The sequence below is a fragment of the Aotus nancymaae genome, unplaced genomic scaffold (genome assembly GCF_030222135.1).
Source record: "Aotus nancymaae isolate 86718 unplaced genomic scaffold, 86718_ANA_hifiasm-v0.15.2.pri h1tg000022l_1, whole genome shotgun sequence".
Taxonomy (NCBI): Eukaryota; Metazoa; Chordata; class Mammalia; order Primates; family Aotidae; genus Aotus; species Aotus nancymaae.
Window position 1 is genome coordinate 6815629 of NW_026988435.1, and position 16633 is coordinate 6832261.

The window sequence follows — 16633 nt, forward strand, 5'->3', positions numbered from 1 at the left end:
TAAAAAAATTCAAAATATAGCTACTTTTATAGTACTCAAACCACTTGGTTTTCATGAGAAAAGCACACACAGGAAATTGAAGAATTACTTTGCATGCTCTAGTTATTGACCTGTAAAAATGAATAGGGAAAAAATCAGTGAGGCAAAATAAGAGATAAGTGGTTATGGTTACTCTTTGATATATTACCTTGAAATTTAGAGTGATTAAAGTTTAGTAAAGGTATTTTTTCCTTGTATTTTTTCAAATTGGCTAAAGCTATGATAATTTAGGGGAGTAGTTAATACCTTTACCTCCCAGGCATCGACATTTACTTCAGATGGAGTCTCACTCCACTTATTGGTTGAGAATTTGGATGCTGTCATTTATACAAATGAATTGCAATCTAAAGTCAGTAATTTCCAAAGCCTTTGTCTCTAGAATTCACTTATTTTATCTTTCAGTTAAATTCAATTTCATGAAGAACCAATTTTAAAAGTCATAATAAAATATTTTTTTCTAATTATCAAGTCTGATACTTTAATGAGGCTTAGCAAAATCATAACAGCACCAGTATAATGGCAAATTGCTAAGTCAGGAAAACTTGTGCAAGAGTTTGAAATGAGCAAAAGAGATCACTTGGTGTCCTTTGAATGGAATACTGAGCATTGGATAACTGCCCCTCTGGGATTATCTGATTCTACAGAGGTATCCATCTGTGATAGACAGAAGTTAACCTGGAGAACCTGAAATAATGCAAATATTTCCTGGAAACGATTCCTGCTCATGGCAATGCAAATGAATCTTGTACAGAAGATCTATCTTGATAATTCACATATGAACTACTCCTAACATCTTACTATATTCCTCCTTAATTAGTGGGTTAAATAAAATCTTTGACAACTGTTCATTTCATATTAGTATGAGAGTCGCAATTATACCTGTATTAAAATTATATTTTAACAGACACAAGGCAGATAAAAAGAGCTCTTTCAATTAAAGTAAAATCTAATTTATTTCAGTGTTCTCTTAAAGTAGCATTACTAAGATAATAAATGTTAGATCTGAATGCTAAAAATACTCAAGGAAAAGTCTAGAATGCACCTTGCAGAGGAATATTTTTGTTTCATTTATTAATGTTTCTCAAGAACCTAGAGCAGTGTGCTTTTGTGTGCAGTCAGTGTTCGTTGTTCCATATAGAGACAGAAAATAAATACTCAAATCAAACAGAAAGGAAAAACATAATCAAATCTAACGGAAAAGATAATATGCAAATATGCAAATACCAAAGGAAAAGTGGAAATCTTACTTCTCCCTCTTCTAAAAAAATCCATTTTAGATGGTGTCAAATTCCATATTATACTCCAGAAAGAGTGAGAATAAAACTTAAAAGTATTACCTGATATCTCAAGGGACTTTTAAAATACTTTGTTTTCATTTTCTCTCTTCTGTTGTTAGGTTTAAAAACTTGCTAATTTGAAAATACAAATGTAATCTAGGGATCTGTCAGTTGAACTCAGGGCAGTTATTGTGAAGACCTCAGTAGTCAGGTTGGACTTTTTTTTTTCTAGTATAAATAATAAATGAAAGTTTCTACAGAATTGATATAGTGCATAGAATCAGATCTTTTCCCTTCTCAAAATCTGTAGAAAATAACCATGAATTAGGAGGTCAGCTTAAACCCTTTCATTTTACAAACAATTACACTTTAGGTCAACTTCTGGATGAGAAGATACCTACTTTTCAGGTCTCAGGAATGAACATCTTTATATTTCTTATCCATCCACAAAGGCAGAATGCAGGATCAATTGTATTGTGTAACTTCATTTATAGGAGCAGAGTCCAGTTGCCTACTAGATACATTCAAACTTCTCTCACTCCACATCTATAATACTCTAGCCACATATTAAATTTATAGTAAATAAAAGACTCTCCTCATCTTTCACTAAAGCTAAAATATCTATGTGACTCAATTTTTGATATAAATATTCCCTATCAAAATAACAAATACAGATTCAGACTTTTGGCATAAATATTGCCTTCTCTTAAAGAAGTAGTATGTGAAGATTTTACAACATGATCAAGTTTTGAGAAAAGGTTTGGATTAAAAAAAGAAGAAGAAAGAAAAAACATGGAAACTCCAGAACATTGAGGATACAATGTCTCCATGGGAAGGGACAAATGATGTGGAATAGAAATAGGATATGGAGGAGGGAGTAAAACAAATGCAAAGCATCTGTGGCTGTTTTACAAATAGCAGTTTATTTCTCTAATATTCACTGAAGAGTTTCAAAGCTTTTCCTTCATCAACTATACCTAACACTGTGTTTTACCTACATACTATATACATTTGAGAAAATGACAGTGAAATTTTGTTTTTATAATTTAAGATTAAAGATCATTTATAGTATCTGAGCTAAATTGTAGTAAAACCAAAGCTTAGCCAATATACTGAATAAAGAAAACAACTCGATTGTCATTACAACGTGTCCACTGTTTTTCAATAAGCTCTCCATTAAGGCCGGCTATTGCTTGTTAGGGTGATTTATAAAAAGCAATTGCTATTTTATATTAGCAGCTAGTTGACAGTTTAGTGTTACTTACTTTTTGACAGTTTAGGAAGCACAGATAATTTTCCTTATACAAGAATTCCTGATGATAGTTTGCAGAAAAAATTTATTATTTGATGTTATAAAAGAAATCACATTTTGACATAAATTTCCAGTGGTGTGTAAAATTTGTAATGTCTTTGTAGGATGTTCTTGATTTAATCACACAAAAAAATCACTTTTTCATCCAAAATGTTCAAGGGTAAGAATGGGTCTTCAGAAATTTGTGAGAAGATGGAAGATACAAGACATAAACAAATTTAGCTAAAACATTTAAAAAGTAAATTTAAAAAGTTTATCCCCCTTAATGATTTGGACAATTAGAACATAATAAAGTGACTTTATCGCTGACAATATGTAATGTCTCTACTGTTTCAAAGTTGCCTTGGAAACTGCCCGGACATTCCTCCTACGAGTCTGTAATTTAATAATGAGTTAAAATAAGTTTCTTTGATAATAACTATAGTTTCATAATTGTTATATTTATTTTCATTTAAAAATAAGTGTAGTTTATAATTAATATATTCTCTAATTTTGTTCTTTTGCAAAGTTTTGGCTATTCTAGTTGGTTTGCCTTTTCAAATGAATGTTAAAATCAGCATGTCAGTTTCTAAAAGAAGAGAAAAATGATGAATTTTGAATGTGATTGAATTGAATTATATGTCAATTTTGGAAAAGCAGAAATCTCAACAATGGAATTTTCCAAAGCATGAATGTGGTATTACTCACCATTTACTTGGGTCTTCTTAATTTGTCTTGGTGACATTTCTGCAATTTGCAGTGTACAGGTCTTACGCATCTTTTGCCAGATTTATTACTAAGTATTTTATGCCCTTATTCTACTGTAAATGGCATTTTTATCTGAATTTAGAATTTTTTTTTCTAGCATATAGAAGTATAATCAATTTTTGTATATTGACATTTATTCTGCAACCTTGCTAAACCCACCTATTATTTCCTGTACCTTTTTGGGTAAATCTTTAGGAAAATGCAATCCATATTGATTTGATTTTTGTATATGATGAGAGATAGGGGTCTAGTTTCATTTTTATGCATATGGATATCCAGTTTTCTCACCACTGTTTGTTGCAGAGATGATCGTTTTCCCAGTGTATGTCCTTGGCAACATTGTCAAAAATGAGTTTACTATATGTGTATCGATTTGTTTCTGGGTTTCCTATTCTGTTCCATTGACATATGAATTTTTTTTTTATTGTCAGTATCATGCTGTTCTGGTTACTATAGCTTTATAGCATAATTTGAAGTCAGGTAATGTGATCTCTCCAGTTTCATTCTTTTTTCTCAAGATAACTTTGGCTATTCTGTGTGTGTGTGTGTGTGTGTGTGTGTATGTGTGTGTGTGTGTGTGTGTGAGAGAGAGAGAGAGAGAGAGATTCCATATAAATTTTAGAATTTTAAAAAATATTTTTGGGAGGAATGTCATTGGCATTTTGATGGAGATATTGAATCTGTAGGTTGCTTTGAGTAATATAAACATGTTAACAATACTAATTCCCGTGAATATGGAATATTTTTCCATTTTTTTGTGTTCTTCTCAATTTATTTTATCTGTGTTTCATAGTTTTCATTACAGAGCTCTTTCACTTCTTTGGCTAACTCCTAGGTATTTAATTTTATGTGTGGTTATTGTAAATAGGATTATTTTTAAATTTCTGTTTCACATTGTTCACTGTTGGCATATAGAAATGCTACTGATATTTGTCTGCTGATTTTGTGTCTTGCAACATTATCAGTCATAATAGTTTTCTTTTGGAGTCTCTAGGTTTTTTCAGATGTAAGATCATATCATCTGCAAACAGGGATAATTTCACCTTTTCCTTTCCAATTTGGGTGCCCTTTACATATTTCTTTTATTTGATTGCTCTAGCTAGGACTTCCAATGCTATGTTGAATAACAGTGGTGACAATGGACATACTTGCTGTGTTCCAGACCTTAGAGGAAAGGCTTTCAGTTTTTCCCCATTCAGTACGATACTAGTTGTGAGTCTGTTGTCTATGATTTTTATTATTTGAAGTATCTTCATCTTATCCCCAGTTTTTGAGGGTCTTTCTTATGTGGAAATGTTGAATGTTATCAAATGCTTTTTCAGCATCAGCTGATCATTTGAATTTTATCCTTCCTTCTATTGACATGATGTGTCACATTGATTTGCTTATGTTGAACCATCCTTGCATCCCAGGGATAAATCCCACTTGCTCATGATGAATAATATTTCTAATGTATTGTTGATTTCAGTTCTAGTATTTTGTTGAGTATTTTTGCATCATTATTCATGAAAAATATTGTCCTGAAGTTTTCTTTTTTGGATGTGTCTTTGTCTGATTTTCGTATCAGATAATGCTGGCCTCATAGGTTGAGGTGGAAATTATTCCCTATTTACCTATTTGTTTTTAAATAATTTGAGTTGGATTTGTATTAGTTCTTTAAATGTTTGGTAGAATTCAAAAGTGAAGCCATTAGGATTGGGGCTTTACTGAAATACTTTTTATTAAGTTTCAATCTCATTACTTGCTATTGTTCTGCTCAGATTTTGGATTTCTCCTTGTTTAATCATGGCAGATTGTATGTGTCTAGAAATTTGTCCATTTCTTCTAGATTTTCCAATTTATTGCCATATAGTTCCTCGTAGTACCTACTAATAATCATTTTAAATTCTACAGTATCAGTTGTAAGTCACCTTTATTATTTCTTATTTTATTTATTTGTATCTTCTCTTTATTTTCTTAGTTTGGCTTAAGATTTGTCATTTTTTTAACTTTTCAAAAAACCAAGTTTTTGTTTCATTGAACTGTTGTATTTTTTCATTTAAATTCTTTATTTCTGCTCTGATTTTTATTATTCTTTTCTTCTACTAATATTGGATTTGATTTTTCTCTTGATTTTCTAGTCTCTTAAGATGCAATGTTAGATTATTTGAAGTTTGTTTTCTTTTTTTGATGTATGCATTTATCACTATAAACATCTATCCTAGTACTTCTTTTATTGTATCCCGTAGGTTTTGGTATGCTGTGTTACCATTATCATTGATCGGTTTCCAGAAATTATTTAATTTCATTCTAAATTGCATCAACACCAGACCCGTTCTACAAGAAATGCTAAAGAGAGTATTTTAATCAGAAAGAAAATCACAAGATACAGTTATTCTCACTCTTCCCTCCCTTTTCCAAAGGCAGAGGAGCCTCACCCCATATCTGCCACCACTTTCAGCCTCAAGAAATACTGCCAGACTACTGCCAATGTTTCTTTAAGACCCAGTGGCTCTTAAGTCAGCTGTGGTGAATGCTGCTTGACCTGGGATTTACCCTTCAGGGCAGCAGGCTCCCTTGTCACCCAGGCAGGTCCAGAGCTCTGTTCAAGAGTAAAGCCCTATAACGGGGGACCCTGATAGCCCACTTGGTGCTCTACTTCCATGTAGCCATGCTGGTATCTAAAGTGCAAGATCAAGTCCCCGTTTACTTTTTCCTCTGCTTTTCTTAAGCAGAAGGAGTTTTGACCCATAGGCACCACAGCTGATAATGTGCAGAGTCTCAACTGAAGCCAGCAAGTCTCAGAGACTCACCCAAGGCCCTTGATGTAGTACCTGGATATTACTGCTGGTTATTCTGGGTCCAAGGGCCCTTCATTTAGCAAGTGATGAATGCTCTAGGACTGAGTCCTTACTGAGCTTTTATTTTTGAAAGATAGTTTTTCTGGCTGGAAAATTTGAAGTTTTTTCTTATTCCATAACCTTTGAATTTTTCATCCAGCAATTTTTTTTATTTTAAAGATATTTCTCTAACTTCATTTCTGACATTGTTTTCAATGAGAAGTCTGTTAGTATAATGATCTATTTGTCATGTGTAGAATGTGGCTTTTGTTGTTTTCTTCTTATTGTTGTTGGTTGATTGGTTTGCTCTGGTTTTCTGATTTTTGTCTTCGACACTGGTTTAAGGGATTTGATTATGACATGTCTTAGAGTAGTTTCTTAATTTTTTTTCTGTTTAAGTTTTATAAAATTCTTGAAAAGGTAAGTTTAATATTTTATAAAATTTGTAAATTTTTTTAACCTTTTAAAAAAATTATTTATTTCTCTTCTCCCTTCCTTAATGGACCTAAATGCATTGGACTGACTGAATTTGTCCCATAGCTCACTGATATATTTTTCATTATTTTTCAGCTTTTTTTCCTCTGTGTTTTGTTAAATAGATTTCTGTGTCTTCAAGGTCACTAACATTTTGTGTAATCCTATTTCTTCTGGTCTTGGTACCATCCAGTGTACTTGTCATCTGAGACTTTGTATTTCTCATCTGAGACTTTGTATTTTCCATCTCTACAATTTTGATTTGGCTCTTTTTTATGTCTTCCATATCTCCAAAAGATTAATGTATTCATGCTTTTCTTTTAACTTTTTGGATACAAGCTGTACGTTTACAGTAGCTGTTTTAATGTCTTTGTCCAGTGATTTTATCATATGTATCATTTCTGGGTCTGTTTCTATTGATTGAATTTTGTCATGTGAGTTAGGCACTCCTGATTCTTTTTTATTTATTTATTTATTTATTTATTTATTTATTTATTGCATTTTAGGTTTTGGGGTACATGTGAAAAACATGCAAGGTTGTTGCATAGGTGCATACGTGGCAGTGTGATTTGCTGCCTTCCTCCCCTTCACCCATATCTGGCATTTCTCCCCATGCTATCCCTCCCCAATTCCCCACCCCCCCACAACAGACCCCCATGTATAGTGCTCCCCTCCCTGTGTCCATGTGTTCTCCTTGTTCAACACCCGCCTATGAGTGAGAACATGTGGTGTTTGATTTTGTGTTCTTGTGTCAGTTTGCTGAGAATGATGGTTTCCAGGTTCATCCATGTCCCTACAAAGGACGCGAACTCCTCGTTTTTAATGGCTGCATAATATTCCATGGTGTATATGTGCCACATTTTTCCTGTCCAGTCTATCATCGATGGGCATTTGGGTTGGTTCCAGGTCTTTGCTATTGTAAACTGTGCTGCTATGAACATTCGTGTGCATGTGTCCTTATAGTAGAATGATTTATAATCCTTTGGATATATGCCCAGTAATGGGATTGCTGGGTCAAATGGAATTTCTATTTCTAGGTCCTTGAGGAATCGCCACACTGTTTTCCACAATGGTTGAACTAATTTACACTCCCACCAACAGTGTAAAAGTGTTCCTATTTCTCCACATCCTCTCCAGCATCTGTTGTCTCCAGATTTTTTAATGATTGCCATTCTAACTGGTGTGAGATGGTATCTCAACGTAGTTTTGATTTGCATTTCTCTAATGGCCAGTGATGATGAGCATTTTTTCATATGCTTGTTGGCCTCATGTATGTCTTCTTTTGTAAAGTATCTGTTCATATCCTTCGCCCACTTTTGAATGGGCTTGTTTGTTTTTTTCTTGTAAATCTTTTTTAGCTCGTTGTAAATTCTGGATATCAGCCCTTTGTCAGATGGGTAGGCTGCAAAAATTTTTTCCCATTCTGTTGGTTGCCGATTCACTCTATTGACTGTTTCTTTTGCTGTGCAGAAGCTGTGGAGTTTGATTAGGTCCCATTTGTCTATTTTGGCTTTTGTTGTCAATGCTTTTGGTGTTTTGGTCATGAAGTCCTTGCCTACGCCTATGTCCTGAATGGTTTTGCCTAGGTTTCCTTCTAGTGATTTTATGGTGTTAGGTCTTATGTTTAAGTCTTTAATCCATCTGGAGTCAATTTTAGTGTAAGGTGTCAGGAAGGGGTCCAGTTTCTGCTTTCTGCATATGGCTAGCCAGTTTTCCCAACACCACTTATTGAACAGGGAATCCTTTCCCCATTGCTTGTTTTTATCAGGTTTGTCAAAGATCGGGTGGTTGTAGATATGTTGTGTTGCCTCCGCGGCCTCTGTTCTGTTCCATTGGTCTATATCTCTGTTTTGGTACCAGTACCATGCTGTTTTGATTACTGTAGCCTTGTAGTAGAGTTTGATGTCTGGTAGTGTGATGCCTCCTGCTTTGTTCTTTTTGCTTAGAATTGACTTGGCTATGCGGGCTCTCTTTTGGTTCCATATGAAGTTTAAGGTGGTTTTTTCCAGTTCTGTGAAGAAGGTCATTGGTAGCTTGATGGGGATAGCATTGAATCTGTATATTACTTTGGGCAGTATGGCCATTTTCATGATATTAATTCTTCCTAACCATGAACATGGAATGTTTCTCCATCTGTTTGTGTCCTCTCTTATTTCGTTGAGCAGTGATTTGTAGTTCTCCTTGAAGAGGTCCTTTACGTTCCTTGTTAGTTGTATTCCTAGGTATTTTATTCTCTTTGTAGCAATTGTGAATGGCAGTTCGTTCTTGATTTGGCTCTCTTTAAGTCTGTTATTGGTGTATAGGAATGCTTGTGATTTTTGCACATTGATTTTGTATCCTGAGACTTTGCTGAAGTTGCTTATCAGTTTCAGGAGATTTTGGGCTGAGATGAGGGGGTCTTCTAGATATACAATCATGTCGTCTGCAAATAGAGACAATTTGACTTCCTCCTTTCCTAATTGAATACCCTTTATTTCTTTTTCTTGCCTGATTGCTCTGGCTAGAACTTCCAGTACTATATTGAATAGGAGTGGTGAGAGAGGGCATCCTTGTCTAGTGCCAGATTTCAAAGGGAATGGTTCCAGTTTTTGCCCGTTCAGTATGATATTGGCTGTCGGTTTGTCGTAAATAGCTTTTATTATTTTGAGATACGTTCCATCGATACCTAGTTTATTGAGGGTTTTTAGCATAAAGGGCTGTTGAATTTTGTCGAAGGCCTTCTCTGCATCAATTGAGATAATCATGTGGTTTTTGTCTTTGGTTCTGTTTATGTGGTGAATTACATTTATAGACTTGCGTATATTGAACCAGCCTTGCATCCCCGGGATGAATCCTACTTGATCATGGTGGATAAGCTTTTTGATGTGCTGTTGTAATCGGCTTGCCAGTATTTTATTGAAGATTTTTGCATCTATGTTCATCATGGATATTGGCCTGTAGTTTTCTTTTCTTGTTGAGTCTCTGCCAGGTTTTGGTATTAGGATGATGTTGGTCTCATAAAATGATTTGGGAAGGATTCCCTCTTTTTGGATTATTTGGAATAGTTTCAGTATGAATGGTATCAGTTCCTCTTTGTATGTCTGGTAGAATTCGGCTGTGAACCCATCTGGACCTGGGCTTTTTTTGGGTGGTAGGCTCTTAATTGCTGCCTCGACTTCAGACCTTGTTATTGGTCTATTCAGGGTTTCGGCTTCTTCCTGGTTTAGGCTTGGGAGGAGGCAGCTGTCCAGGAATTTATCCATTTCCTCCAGGTTTTCTAATTTATGTGCATAGAGTTGTTTGTAATAATCTCTGACGATGGTTTGAATTTCTGTGGAATCTGTGGTGATATCCCCTTTGTCATTTTTTATTGCATCTATTTGGTTATTCTCTCTTTTCTTTTTTATTAGTCTGGCTAGTGGTCTGTCTATTTTGTTGATCTTTTCAAAAAACCAGCTCCTGGATTTATTGATTTTTTGAAGGGTTTTTCGTGTCTCTATCTCCTTCAATTCTGCTTTGATCTTAGTTATTTCTTGTCTTCTGCTAGGTTTTGAGTTTTTTTGATCTTGCTCCTCTAGCTCTTTCAATTTTGACGATAGGGTGTCAATTTTAGATCTCTCCTTTCTTCTCATGTGGGCACTTATTGCTATATATTTTCCTCTAGAGACTGCTTTAAATGTGTCCCAGAGATTCTGGTATGTGGTGTCTTCATTCTCGTTGGTTTCGAAGAACGTCTTTATTTCTGCCTTCATTTCATTGTTTATCCAGTCAACATTCAGGAGAAAGTTGTTCAATTTCCATGAGGCTGTGCGGTTCTGGGTTGGTTTCTGAATTCTGAGTTCTAACTTGATTGCACTGTGGTCTGAGAGACTGTTTGTTATGGTTTCCGTTCTTTTGCATTTGCTGAGGAGTGATTTACTTCCAATTATGTGGTCAATTTTAGAGTAGGTGTGATGTGGTGCTGAGAAGAATGTATATTCTGTGGATTTGGGGTGGAGAGTTCTGTAAATGTCTATTAGGTTTGCTTGTTCCAGGTCTGAGTTCAAGTCCTGGATATCCTTGTTAATTTTCTGTCTCGTTGATCTGTCTAATATTGACAATGGTGTGTTGAAGTCTCCCACTATTATTGTGTGGGAGTCTAAGTCTCTTTGTAAGTCTTTAAGAACTTGCCTTATGTATCTGGGTGCTCCTGTATTAGGTGCATATATATTTAGGATCGTTAGCTCTTCTTGCTGCATTGATCCTTTGACCATTATGTAATGTTCTTCTTTGTCTCTTTTGATCTTTGTTGCTTTAAAGTCTATTTTATCAGAGATGAGAATTGCAACTCCTGCTTTTTTTTTGCTCTCCATTTGCTTGGTAAATCTTCCTCCATCCCTTTATTTTGAGCCTTTGTGTATCCTTGCATGCGAGATGGGTTTCCTGGATGCAGCACACTGATGGGTTTTGGCTTTTTATCCAATTTGCCAGTCTGTGTCTTTTGATTGGGGCATTTAGTCCGTTTACATTTAGGGTTAATATTGTTATGTGTGAATTCGATCCTGTCATTTTGGTGCTAGGTGGCTGTTTTGCCCTTTGGTTGATGCAGATTCTTCATTGTGTTGATGCTCTTTACCTTTTCGTGTGTTTTTGGAGTGGCTGGTGCTGGTTGTTCTTTTCTATGTGTAGTGCCTCCTTCAGGAGCTCTTGTAGAGCTGGTCTGGTGGTGATGAACTCTCTGAGTTCTTGCTTGTTCACAAAGGATTTTATTTTTCCTTCACTTATGAAGCTTAGTTTGGCTGGATATGAAATTCTGGGTTGAAAGTTCTTTTCCTTAAGGATGTTGAATATCGGCCCCCACTCTCTTCTGGCCTGTAGGGTTTCTGCTGAGAGATCTGCTGTAAGTCTGATGGGCTTCCCTTTGTGGGTAACCCGACCTTTCTCTCTGGCTGCCCTTAGTATTTTCTCCTTCATTTCAACCCTGGTGAATCTGATGATTATGTGTCTTGGGGTTGCTCTTCTAGAGGAGTATCTTTGTGGTGTTCTCTGTATTTCCTGGACTTGAATCTTGGCCTGCCTTGTTAGGTTGGGGAAGTTTTCCTGGATAATATCCTGAAGAGTATTTTCCAGCTTGGATGCATTCTCTTCGTCACATTCAGGTACACCTATCAAACGTAGATTAGGTCTTTTCACATAGTCCCATATTTCTTGTTGACTTTGTTCATTCCTTTTTACCCTGTTTTCTCTAATCTTGCCTTCTCGTTTTATTTCATTGAGTTGATCTTCGACCTCTGATATCCTTTCTTCTGCTTGGTCAATTCGGCTGTTGAAACTTGTGCATGCTTCATGAAGTTCTCGTGTTGTGTTTTTCAGCTCCATCAATTCGCTCATATTCCTCTCTAAGTTGTCCATTCTTGTTAGCATTTCGTCAAGTCTTTTTTCAAGGTTCTTAGTTTCTTTGCATTGGGTTAGAACATGTTCTTTTAGCTCACGGAAGTTTCTTATTATCCACTTTCTGAAAGCTGATTCTGTCATTTCATCACACTCATTCTCCATCCAGTCTTGTTCCCTTGCTGGTGAGGAGTTGTGATCCCTTGTAGGAGGAGAGGCGTTCTGGTTTTGGGTGTTTTCATCCTTTTTGCGCTGGTTTCTTCCCATCTTTGTGGATTTATCCACCTGTTGACTTTGTAGTTGTTGTCTTTCTGATTTTGGTAATTTTAAGTCTGCTGTGGCAGAACTCATAAACCCCCTGCTCTTCCCCCCAGGTGTTCTGTCCCAGGGAGTTACGGTTTTATGATGTTCCCCTGTGCGGTTGCTGTTTTCCCTGCCCACAAGGTGGCAGCCTAGTCACACTCAGGTTGCAGAGGCTTCGCTAAGCTGCTGTGGGCTCCACCCAGCTTCCGTGTGAACTTCTGGGTGTAGTTAGAACTGCTTCCGCGATGTTGGCCCGCCCCTGTAGTGACGGAGTCTCTGTAGTGGCGGATTGCCTTGTTAGATTGCCCTGGGAACAGCAGGGTGCCTATGGAGAACGCCCCTCCTCCACAGAGCTGGACTGTCCCGGTTTCAGTTGTGTTTCAGGTCTTCTTGCTGGGTAAGAGGGGACACCGTCTCATCTGATCTGCCTCCGGAGCCGCTGCGTTGGCTAAAGCCGCGGCTCTGAGATTCGTGGCGCTGGCCTGGCTCCCCGTTTCAGCTCCCCTTGCTGGCTTATAGGGGACTCAGACTCTCTCACTTTGTACAGTGAGCCGTTGCCTCAGGGTGCCGGCCCAGCGGCTGCGCCGTTCAAGCCAGCGGCGCCAGCAGCGCTGGCGACCCGTGTGGCTTCTCTGCGTGTGAATCTCCTGGTCTGTGGGCAGTAAAAATCAGTCTGGAAATACGGCGTCCACTCACCCTCTGTGCTTTCTCTCGGAGCTGCATTCCCGAGTTCCTCCTAAGCGGCCATCTTGGATCTCTCGGAAAACGGCACTCCTGATTCTTTAAATGACTGATAATTATTGGAAAATTATATATTCTTATGATAGATTTTTCTTTGTACTCCTTTAAATAATTTTCATCTTTGTTATAAGAGACAGTCATATTAGTTAAATATAGTATGATTCTTCTGAGGTTCATTTAGAAGCTGTTTTAGGCAGGATTGAAGTTACCTTCAGATTAATTTGGCCCCACTACACAGGCAATAACTTCCTGCATACTTCACCTGAGGCTCCTTGCAGTCTCTTTTGCTCTAGGAAATATGTTCTATTGCCAATATTATATGAGTCTTGGTAGTTATTCTGCCTCCTCTTTTCTTTTCTCCAGCCTGATATGGTTTCCTTGCAGGAGTTTGCTGACCAGGACTCAGCTGGTAATACAAGGAGAATCTGTTCCACATCTCCAGAGTTCTCTCTGTGCAGGTACCTTCTCTTTGGTCCTTTATTTTTTAAATTTTTTATCTTTGACCTCTTCAGATACTCAACTCTATTGCTACTACTGGGCAGTTCTAGGGCTCATGTGGCTTACTTTTGTTCATTCCAAGATGACTGACCTATTCCTCCTATTGTCTACTATATGCAAATCAATTTTACATATATAGTCCATGTTTTTAATTGTGTAATGCTGGAGAGTACCTATGATTCTTCTTACTCCAATATAGCTGAAGGCATTTCTGCTCTGTGATTCATGTAAATTCGATCCTCTCTAGCTTTGGAACTATTTTATGTCTTGCACTTTCCATGGCTATCAGTTGTAGATAATTAGAGCTGAACACTAAAAACTGTGCTTTATGCCAGGCAAGAATGAAGAGCTGTGTAGGTAACCACCAAAAGATTTGAAGAAAGCCTTCATATTATATGTGTAATTTCATGTCATAAAGTGAATGCTATAGACTAAAATTTTGTTTTCCTCCAAAATTTATATGTTGAAATACCCCCAAGATGATAGTATTAAGGTGGGACCTTTGGGAGGAAATTAGGTTGAGGGAAGAGCCCCTCATAAATGGGATTTATGAGTGCTCTTATAAATGAGGCCTGAGAGAGACCCCTCACTCTTCCTATTGTGTGAGGAGATACCAGAAAGCCACTGTCTTTGAGTCAGAAAGTATTTCTTCTCCAGATACAAAGTCTGCCTGATTTTGGACTTCACGGCATTCAGAACTGTGAGAAAAAAATTTTATTGTGTTTACAAGCTACCCAGTTTATAGTATTTTGTTACAGCAGCACAATACAAACTAAGCAAGACAACAAGTAACTTGTGGTCTTCTATTAAGTGTGAGCTATAATCCTTAGGACATGTGTACTGATGAGAGGCTTTACATAAAGTTTTACTTTATATGAAGCAGTTAGGGAAAAATGTCTGATTCTTACTGTCCACAGAGAACAGAGTGAAAAACACTGAATAATCTTCAAAATAATAGATGTTTATTCAGAGCAAAGTCACCTGACCCTATTTCAGTGATGGTGAGTAATCCTCTTGATCAACTACATCAACTAAGTAAATGGTAGAACTGAAGTCCCGTGCAAAGAGAAAATGGTTTCACTATCACATACAATTAAGAAAAAAAAAAATCTCTTGATTTCTCCACTGAGTAAAAATAGTAATTCAGGCTAGCGAAGAGCTGTTTTTTGGAAAGGGGAGAGTGGTAGGAAGAACATGGTGGGAGAGTGGGAGACATTTTGGTTTTGGGGTTTTTGTTGTTTCCTTTGGTGGTTAAAATAAACTTATAAAAGTATAAGAAGTCACGTGGTTTCTGGTGTCTCGAGTGCAGATGGCTGGGCCCCTGTAAATACGTTTGCAGGTTGTGCAGTGCATGAGTCCACAGGGTGCCTTTTCATTATAGTCTACTGACTTCTTACTCAAAGTGTGGTGCACAAACCAGCAGCAGTGACATCACTTCTGAGAGCTTCTTAGAAATACAAAGTTTCATAATCCTATCTACTGAATCAGAATCTGCATTTTAGTAAGGTCTCATGTAATTTGTTTACGTATGCTTATTAAATTTGGGAAATGTCTATTTGAATAATACTTCCTTGGTGTTAGGAAGTACACACCTGTCCTGACAATATGCATCGGTCTTTGAAAATCCGGATTGTTAAAGGGTCTTCTGCAGATGAATACGATGACTTGCAGAACTGCATTGGGGCCTCTGAGTAGCCAACCATGTGCTGTTTTTTATCTAATACATGGAAACCCTGAAGAATGTGCTTCTCTCTCCTGTTTCTTTCCAAATACCTTTCTCTGGGTTCCATCTGTCAGCCTCAGCTTAAGTGTGTCAGCCACAACACTGAAGGAAAAATTGCTCTAGCTCACTCGTGCCAATTGGAGGATATTCTGCACATTCTCTCCTTTTAGCTGCTCATACCTTATAAACCACAATATGAAGACTGGCTGAGTTTCATCAAAGATATTCAATGAGAGTGGCCTGATAATTATCAAGAAACAATATATGAATACAACAAAGGAAATGCAGTTTGTATTTGTATAGACACATTCTACTTACATCTTTTATCTTTTAAGTGTAATTCAGACATTCTATAATAATTATATTGTGAGCAGTTGGCCAAACTTAGTATAGATTAAAACTTGATTGGATATGTTAACCATGAGCTGGATAAAGAGACAGAACATTCCCCTCCCACACCCTGCCTCCAGTTAATTTTCCCCAGCTACCTTGTTAATCCTCACCAGTGTCTGGGAAAAAGACCTGTGTGCTTCACCATACTGTCCAGCCTTCCCGCTTTCTAGGTGGCCAAGTAGGACAAGCCAAACTGAATGAAATAATTAAGAATTTAACTTACTGAGACAGTATCAGCAGGAGGCAAAAATAGGCACCAACTTTCTAATGCTCTATTTTGTTTTTATAGAAAGGCACAGGTAAAGGTTGGGTGGATAGGCACAGGTGGGAGATCTTGTCAATGTTGAGGATATCTGAACAAAAGGCTTCGACTCAAAGTGCTAGAAGAAAGGAGAGGGAAATGTTAGGAGTGAAGAAGTACTAAATGGAAGAAAAGTGTCTTAGTTAAGGCCTCCTGTATTAGGGCTCTCCAGAGGGACAGAATTAATAGGAAAGATGTACGTATAAAAGGGGGTTTATTAGGGCATTTTGACTCACACAATGGCAAGGGGAAGTCTCACAATACACCATCTTCAACCTGAGGATTAAGGTAGCCAGTCTGAGTCCCAAAATCTCAGAAGTAGGGAAGCCAGCAGTGCACCCTTCAGTCTGTACTTGAAGGTCCAGGAGTAAAAGCTAAAGAACTTGGAGTCTGATTTTCAAGAGCAGGAAGCATCCAGCACAGGAGAAAGATGTAGGCTGGAAGACTAAGCCGGTCTAGCCTTTCCATGTTCTTCTGCCTGCTTTTATTCTGGCCCCACTGGCAGCTGGTTAGATGCCGCCCACCCAGATTGAGGATGGGTCTGCCTTTCCTGGTCCACTGACACATGTTAATCTCCTTTGGCAACATATTCACAGACACACCCAGGAACAATACTTTGCATCCTTCAATCCAATCAAGTTGACACTCAATATAAAC

At 37.2% G+C, this 16633-nt stretch overlaps 1 pseudogene; it reads right to left on the reverse strand.

Annotated features, from left to right (window-relative positions):
* The window catches only part of LOC105732147 (cyclin-dependent kinase 9-like), a 100234-nt pseudogene extending 84972 nt beyond the window's left edge, over positions 1-15262 (reverse strand).
* Between the last annotated feature and the right edge of the window lie 1371 nt (positions 15263-16633).